The following is an 8,052-nucleotide window of genomic DNA, read 5'->3' as shown; positions in this document are numbered from 1 at the left end:
GCCCTCTGCCCTGACCCCTGAAGCCCCCCCCCCAGCCTTCTGCCCTATACCACCCACACACCTTGGCCCTCTGCCCTGACCCCTGAACCCCCCCACACTCCCAGCCCTCTGCCCTGATCCCTGAACTGCCCCCCCCAGGTCTGGGGGCCCGGCTGCTGGCCCCTTGCCAGCCGGTGTCCCATGCCCTGCAGGCCCCGCTCAGCCCACTGCAGGCCTAGGTGAACAGAATCTGAGGCTGGCAGCAGGTTGAGCAGGCTGGCGGCGTAAGTTCAGCATTTTAATTTAATTTTAAATGAAGCTTCTTAAACATTTTGAAAACCTTGTTTACTTTACATACAACAATAGTTTAGTAATATAATATCGACTTATAGAGAGAGACCTTCTAAAAAAATTAAAATGTATTACTGGCACGTGAAACCTTAAAGTGAATAAATGAAGACTCCGACACCACTTCTTGAAAGGTTGCCTACCCCTGAGTTAGTCCATGATCTTTAGTTTTTACACTCTGCAGGAGTTGATTGGTAACTTCTGGGCAGGTCTGTCAGAGTATCATCTTTTTTGAAAAAGTTAGTAAGGAAATGTTAAGCAGGGATATGGTTTGTGAGATACAAGTGCTTAAAACAAGAATATGGTATTCAGCCTTTGTGGCAACTAAGAATGTTTAGCAACCCGATTTACTGTAGCCCAAAAAAATTCTGAATTGCCTTTATAAAATTCCTGACCAGCCCCCTAACAATGGCCCTGTTCACCTTTGAGTACAAAATCATGCATGGCAACTGTTTGCATGGGAGTTGTGCATGACAACTATATTGCATGGTAAACCCAGTTGTTATATCTTGCCTAAAATTAGACTACAGGCTCTTTGAGACAGGAGTCTCTCCCCCCCCCCTTTTTTTTCTCCAGCACAATGCAGCCCTAATGGTCTAACGTTTTTGAAGGTAGATGTGTAACATATTCAAAGTCTGACCTCTCATTAGCATCATGGGGTGTGTGTGTGTGTGGGGGTCATGCTATGGAGAGTGCTGCTGTTAGAGGCCAAACAGGTCAATGCCTTTTGTGTGGTACAAATAACAGTCCATGTCCTAAAGAGATTACAGTCTAAAACAAGACACTGGGTGGATGAGACAAGCTGAGCACAGTGGGGTGTGAGGAAGACAGGATAACAAAATAAGAAGCTGGGGAAAGACCTGTGGCCTGAAACCCTGATGATACAATTCTGGGGTGCCCACACAGCCAGACTTCAAGGATAGAGTGAAGGTGAGCCCATTTCATCCTGAATTAGCAATTGAGCACAGGGGAAATAAGAATTTTAATCTGAGTGCCAGGCTGCTGCGTTTGGGTTGCTGATGACTCAATGTTTTTTTCCTCAACAAAGATAAAAGTCTGCAAACCTTTTTTATTTTAGAAAAAACATTTATTGAAGTGATTCAAGTAAGCGCTGTGTCATCCTCACAAAAAGATCAGGGCTATTGGGAGAACAAGAATCTGCACAAAGGCAAACAGTTGTAAAAGTAAAGCAATCGGGACAGTGTGACTGGGATGCCTCCCCATTACTCGTGACCCATGTGGTCCAGTAGTCAGGATAGGATCTTCCCCTCCTTCAGTGGCCTGCAGGACTGCTTCTCATGGACTGATCTGGAGGCTCCATGCAGCTGCTGTGCTCTTATAGCCTTAGCCTTGCTTAGGGTGACCAGACAGCAAGTGCGAAAAATCGGGATGGGGGTGGGGGCTAATAGGAGCCTATATAAGAAAAAGACCCCAAAATCGGGACATCTGGTCCCCCCTAGCCTTGCTGGTGCTGCAGCCTCCAAAAGCAGGGAACAAGACCTTGGAAAATGGAGCAGTTCTGGCATCCTCCAAGGACAGCCTGAATTGCAGTGAGAGGGCAGAGGCTGCTGTGCGAGTGGGGCGGGGGGGGGGGGGAGGGGGGGGGGGGGAGGGGGGGGGGGGTGTGAGGGGGGAACAAGCGCTTTCTTTCCCGGGGGCATCAGACGGGACATGGCTGGGAACCTGCCGGGCCCGGGGGACTGAGGCTGCGGTGGATCTGGGGGAGTGGGGCGCCGTCACGAGGGCACCAATTACCGCAGTTTGGGGGCGGGGCCTCCTGCCAGAGTGGCGCGCGGGCCCCTCCCACAGCAGCGCCCCAGCCCCGGCGGGCGGGGAGTGAGCGGGGGGCGGGGTCTGCGGCCGGCCCGGGTCACATGACCTAGAGGCACCGCCTCCCCCGCCGCCATGTTGTTTCTATCTCCCCTACCAGCTGGTGGCTGCAGCGGCGGGACGGGAGCTGCGCAGCCCCGGCTCCGACAGCAGCGGCGCCTCCCCCGGCAGGTAGCGGCGCGCGGAGCCTCGTCTCGAGCCGGGGCCGCGAGGTGACCGCGCGGGGCGGCCCGGCAGGCGCAGGCAGCCGCCCCTCCCCCCGTGGGGTTCGCTCCTGGCCCCGGGCGCTGAGGGCCGGGGGTGCCTGCGCCAGTCGCTGCCTCCCTGCGCTGCGGGGCTGTCGGGCGGCGGGGCGGTGTCTGCGCTCGCGGCCTGCCTGGGGGGCTGGGCTGGGAGGAGGGAGTCGCCCCCCCCCATATCTCACTTGCTCTCCCCGGGTTTCCGGGTCTGGCTTGTGGCCGCGGCCCCGCGCGCGGTTTTGCCGGGCCCGGGGTGAAGCGCCCTGCGGGGGTCCGGGGGGCGCTGGCTGTGCGCACAAGTCGTGGAAACAAATTCAAGATGGGGCCCGAGAGTCAAGCTGCTGCTCAAACTACTTCTGAGCTGTAATGAGACGTGGCGTGATTAGAGATCGCGTGACTGTGGGACAGATCCCTTTATCTCCAGGGCGCTTGGTTGAAATCATCAGCCTGTCACAGGCTCGCTCGGTTTCTGCGGGGTGTGTTCCTTGACTCTTAGCACCTTTCGAAGGGATATTCCTGTCGTCTGGCTGAGAAGGAAGACAGGCTTTGGTCCCTAAGCAGTGTGGTTTGAAAAGCTACTTTCCCCCAAGTAACTGTAAGGGCAAGTCTAATAAGGCTGATCTTAAAGTAGGTAATTACTGAGATAGGAAATTCCAGTAGCTTACGTGCTACAGGCAAGCGTGATGCTCCCTAGCTAGACTGGGACATACAGCTTCAATTTTTGGTGAATTATAAGCTTTCATTTAAAAAATCCCTTTCCAGATGTAAGAATGTAGTGTCATCTTTCTGACTCTGCATGCACTTAAAACCCCAATAACAATTTCACTGCTGTTCAAAATCCAGTGTCAACTACTGAATCTGCCAGCATCCACTTTGGTTTCATATTTAAATGATGTCACTTTCATACTATTGCTGATTCAGAAACCTCTGAGCAGCTGTAGAGGCAAGCACTGGAGAGGGAGTTGCTCACAATTCATATAGCACCCATCACTGTAGCATCTAACTGTATAATAGGTAAAGTAGATTTACATTTAATTATCTATGTTGGCTTCACAGATAAATTGGTCTTCACCCTTCCCAGTTCCTATGGAGTTCTGTTTGCTTCTTAAAATACTTTTTTTTTTTTGTATAAAAGGAAAGCTTTAGCTAATAGGTAGGTCTTGCGATAAGTACTAAAAGTGGTTAGGATATGTGTATGGTTGAGCAAATAACTTTCACTTTGACCGGTGAACCCTCATCTTCACAGTTGATGTGCAGAATGTAGTCATGACCAGTGCAAACTCTGCATTTATTGTAATTTAGGTCCATCAGGTGATCCCATAAATGCTGTTTGTTGCCACTAGAGAGAGACAGGATGTTTAGTATACCAAAAGTTGCTATATGCATCAGTTTCTACTGAAGTTCAGTTTGCTCTAGAGTTTCATTAACTAAACACTGTAGTAAGCTACCATTGGCTTGTTATTGGGTAAACCGTTCACTCAACTATGATCAGGATTGGTCTACAGGTCATAGCTGCTCTGCATCCTTGCTCCTCCCACTATCTAGTGCAGCGGTTCTCAAACTGTAGATCCCGACTCCAAAGTGGGTCATGAGTTTGTCTTAATGGGGTTGCCAGAGCCGATGTTAGACGCACTGTGTTCCGGGGCTGAAGCAGAAACCTGAGCAACTTAGTGTCGTGAGGCCCTGGGCAGTTGCCCTGCTTGCCACCTCTTAACACCAGCCCTGATTTTAGAGCAACACAGTGCATGGGGGTGTGTAGTAATTTTGTTGTCAGAAGGGGGTCACAGTGCAATTAAATTTGAGAAATGCCAATCTAGCTGACAGAGAGCACTGTGTTAGCCAGAGTTACTAGGAAAAGGAAATGACATCCCAGGGCAAGAAATTATCAGGCACAGAGAGAATCGGGTGATGTGTGGGTGGCAGCAACAGCAGGGTGGAGGCAGCTGCTGAGAAGTGGACTGCAAAGGGACCACTAGGTAGCAGGTCTCACTGATGGCTGTAGATAGAGCTTGGGAGATCTGGGGTCAGATGAAGCTGTCCTAGAAAAAACTGTTGTATGGTAGGGCTGAGGAAGGTAAAACATCCCAGTCAGGAGGTTATGCACATCCACATGGAATGGGAGATGCCCAGGTGAGCCCTGAAAAGTAATTGTAACCAACAGAGCTAGTGCTGTAGGAACGAGTGGGCTGGGTAGCTGGGTCATAATCATCTAAGAGCAGGGAACAATACAGAGAAAAAAATCACAGTAGAGTTGCCATAGGAGAGGCTCAGGTAGCCTGTCACATGTGATAAGCTGTCCAGCAGATGTGAACTATCAGTACAGCAAAGCAACAGGGAAACAATGCAGAAGGGCAACCTGACTAGTGAATTGCACCCAGGGATGCAGCTAGATTAAATTTGAGACCAAGGGCCTATAGCATTGTCTGCAAACTATCTTGCACTGGTTTAATTAAATCAAGTTAGTTAAAAAATCTACGTGAATGCTGTTGTTTGTTACCTTAAACCTGTTCCTAACTGATATAAGAAACTGCATTAAGCCTGATTTAAACTGAAATAAGGGCTTACCTACACATGGAGCTATTTGGGAATAGTTATTCCTGAACAATTCTGTGAGGACGCTCTTAATCTGGAATGTGTACCCACACAAGGAGTCATTCTAGTAGGGTGTGGATTTAAATAGCTTTTAAGTGTAGACAAGCCCTAAGTGTCCACAAAGTCTTTTGTACAAGTTTTAACTAAATCGGTTTAAAGTAAAACCTTTAGTTAAACTTGTGCAACTTTGTAGACTAGTCCTAAAACTGTATCTTCTTTAAAGAGAGGAGTGGACATACAGGGGACTGGGAGTCCTGAAGGATAAGCTTTGTATCAATTTTTTGCAGTATTCATAAGGGAGCATTTGGAAATTTTCTTTTGTAACTAATCTCTCAGGCTATGTGTACACAATGGGGACTGTACAGGCATAACTACGGCACTGCAGTTATGCCGGCATAACCCCGTAGCATAGATGCAGTTCACACCAACTGAAGGAATTTTTTGTAGGAACACAATCTACCTGATTGACAGTAAACTAGACTGCTGGAAGCACTCTTTTGTCAACATAGCTGCATCTATATTAAGGCCTTGGCTACACTCAGGAATTCCCAGTGCGGCCACAGCAGCGCTGTGAAGCGCAAGTGTAGTCACGCCGCCAGCGCTGCGAGAGCTCTTTTGCAGCGCTGTAAGTACTCCACCTCTCCGAGGGGAATAGCTTGCAGCGCTGCGAGCGAGTGTGCAGCGCTGCAGGCTCTGATCACACTGGCGCTTTACAGCGCTGTACTCGCTGCGCTCGGGGGGGGGGGGCGTTTTCACACCCCTGAGCGCAGCAAGTTGCAGCGCTGTACAGCGCCAGTGTAGCCAAGGCCTGAGTGTTAGGATGGCATAGCCATGTTGGTCGGGGTTTCTATTTTTCACACTTCTGACCGACATAGCTAGGTTGACCTAAATTTTAAGTGTAGACCAGCCTAAGGCTTGAGCCTAGTATATTTGCAGAACTTACTTGTTACCTGCGTGTTAGGAATACTCCTTTGCTTACTGGAATTGTGTGTGTTTATTTGGAATCTACTGGTATCTAGAGTCCATAGAACCTAGTGGTTGAAGAGCCTTCAGGCTTGTGGTATGCAGAGGACTGCTAAATTCCAAAAGGGATTTGATGTACCACAACTCTGAGATAAACGGCAGAAGAATCTATTATATTATGCCATGCTACAGTTCTTCAGTGAGGATCATTTATTGAGGGAAAGGACAGTCTTGAGGTTAAAACAAAAAACAGGAGTACTTGTGGCACCTTAGAGACTAACAAATTTATTTGAGCATAAGCTTTCGTGGGCTACAGCCCACTTCTTCGGATTCATAGAATGGAATATATATTGAGGAGATATATATACACATACAGAGAGCATGAAAAGGTGGGAGTTGTCTTACCAACTCTGAGAGGCCAATTAAGTAAGAGGAAAAAAACTTTTGAAGTGATAATCAAGATAGCCCAGTACAGACAGTTTGATAAGAAGTGTGAGAATACTTACATGGGGAGATAGATTCAATGTTTGTAATGGCTCAGCCATTTCCAGGCTTTATTCAAGCCTAAGTTGATTGTATCTAGTTTGCATATCAATTCCAGCTCAACAGTTTCTCCTTGGATTCTGTTTTTGAAGCTTAAACACTGCACCAAGGCTACTATAGACCTTACAGAGGCACAGCTGTAAAATCTCCCGTGTAGCCGCTCTATGCCAGTGAGAGAGAGCTTTCTTGCCAGCATATTAAACCACCCCCAACAAGTGGCAGTAGCCATGTCGGCAGGAGAGTCTCTCCTGCTGACATAATGCTGTCTGCACCAGCACTTTTGTGGGTGAAACTTACGTCCGGGGGAGGGAGGTTCACACTCCTGACCAACAAAAGTTTTACGAACAAAAGTGCTATTGTAGACATAGGCTAAGAGTGAAGATAGCTAGTTTCTATTGGCATTTGTGACGTGGACTTCCTATGGAACCTCAAACAAGTTGCTAAACCTTTCTGTGCTTCAGTTTCCTTTAAACATACTTGAAAATTGTGAGGCGAAATGGCTCTTAGCTGAGCCACTTTAAATGCATGTAAAGTGTTAACTATTTAACATTTCAACTTTTCCTTGCAGATTTTTCTTGGTGTGCCTCTTTACCTCTGAGCTTCTTGCAATCTTTTGCTTTGAAATGCAAACTGACTTTTAGAGCAGCCATTTAAACAGTGCAGTACTTACTTTGCTTAAAATTATAAGCACGTAATTGGCTGAAGTGTAAGACAGTTACTTCTAAAAGCATAAAACTTGGATTGAGCTCAGTAAGATAATGGGTTAAATCATTCCTTCACCTCTCCTCCATCTGATGGGAACATACAGATCTGCCACATTAAGGACATATAAGTGCAGTAATACTTCAAGAGCTATGCAAATAAACTAAATGCTAAGTGTTCAGTGCTAAAGGATCATTAATTTAATACAGAGAAAGACAAAGTGGGTGAAGTAATATCTTTTGTTGGACCAACTTCTGTTAGTGAGAGAAACAAGCTTTTGCGCTTACTCAAAAACAAAACAAAAACCTGAAAGGAGTTCCAGATACCTACTAATCCGGGGGGGAGCCTTAGGCAATTTTTGTGGTTTCAGAGTTACTTTTGTATTTTTTTTAAAAATGTCTTTTCTCTCTTCTGTTGCTGTCTGAATGTAACCCTGTCTCCCAAACACAGGAAATATACTGTGATTTAACATGGAAATAGACTAGACAAAGTGTTGTCAAAGGCATTTCCCATCCTCAAATTTAAGTTTTATGTGGTATAACAGTAGTAGGTAATTTTTTTTCAGACAAAATTATTTTAAGTTGTCAGTGTCTCTTTAAACTATTGACTATCTTGCCATGTATGAAGCTTTACACAATAGATCATGAATAACATGTTTCAAACTAATATTGTAATAACATGTACGGATATATTAAAAATTTACATATGCATGAATTCTGAAGTTCCATTTAAATGAGATTTGGCAGAAAAACATGAACGCTTCAGGAAGAATGCTCTTTGAGTGTTTGCCATTTGGAAAGGTTTTATAATTTTGAAAATAAACTAATTTTTTTTTAAATGTTTAATGGGGCTTGGT

General features: G+C 46.5%; 1 protein-coding gene across 4 annotated transcripts in view; it reads left to right on the top strand.

The window, feature by feature from the left end:
* The window catches only part of RAB9A (RAB9A, member RAS oncogene family), a 43,036-nt gene that overhangs the window by 20,255 nt on the left and 14,729 nt on the right, over nt 1-8,052 (top strand). For 2 of the 4 annotated variants that reach the window (XM_034756876.1, XM_034756869.1), the window contains exon 1: nt 2,191-2,328. The exons of 1 other annotated variant lie outside the window; for it this stretch is intronic. The gene's annotated coding sequence lies outside the window, so the exon portion shown is untranslated. Of the gene's footprint in view, nt 1-2,190; nt 2,329-8,052 lie in introns of those variants that run through there. One more of the 4 variants, XM_034756891.1, reaches the window with a different exon arrangement.

Source organism: Trachemys scripta, chromosome 1, assembly GCF_013100865.1.
Source record: "Trachemys scripta elegans isolate TJP31775 chromosome 1, CAS_Tse_1.0, whole genome shotgun sequence".
Classification (NCBI taxonomy): Eukaryota; Metazoa; Chordata; order Testudines; family Emydidae; genus Trachemys; species Trachemys scripta.
Note: the sequence above shows the minus strand (reverse complement) of the source record. Positions and strands in the feature narration are given on the sequence as shown.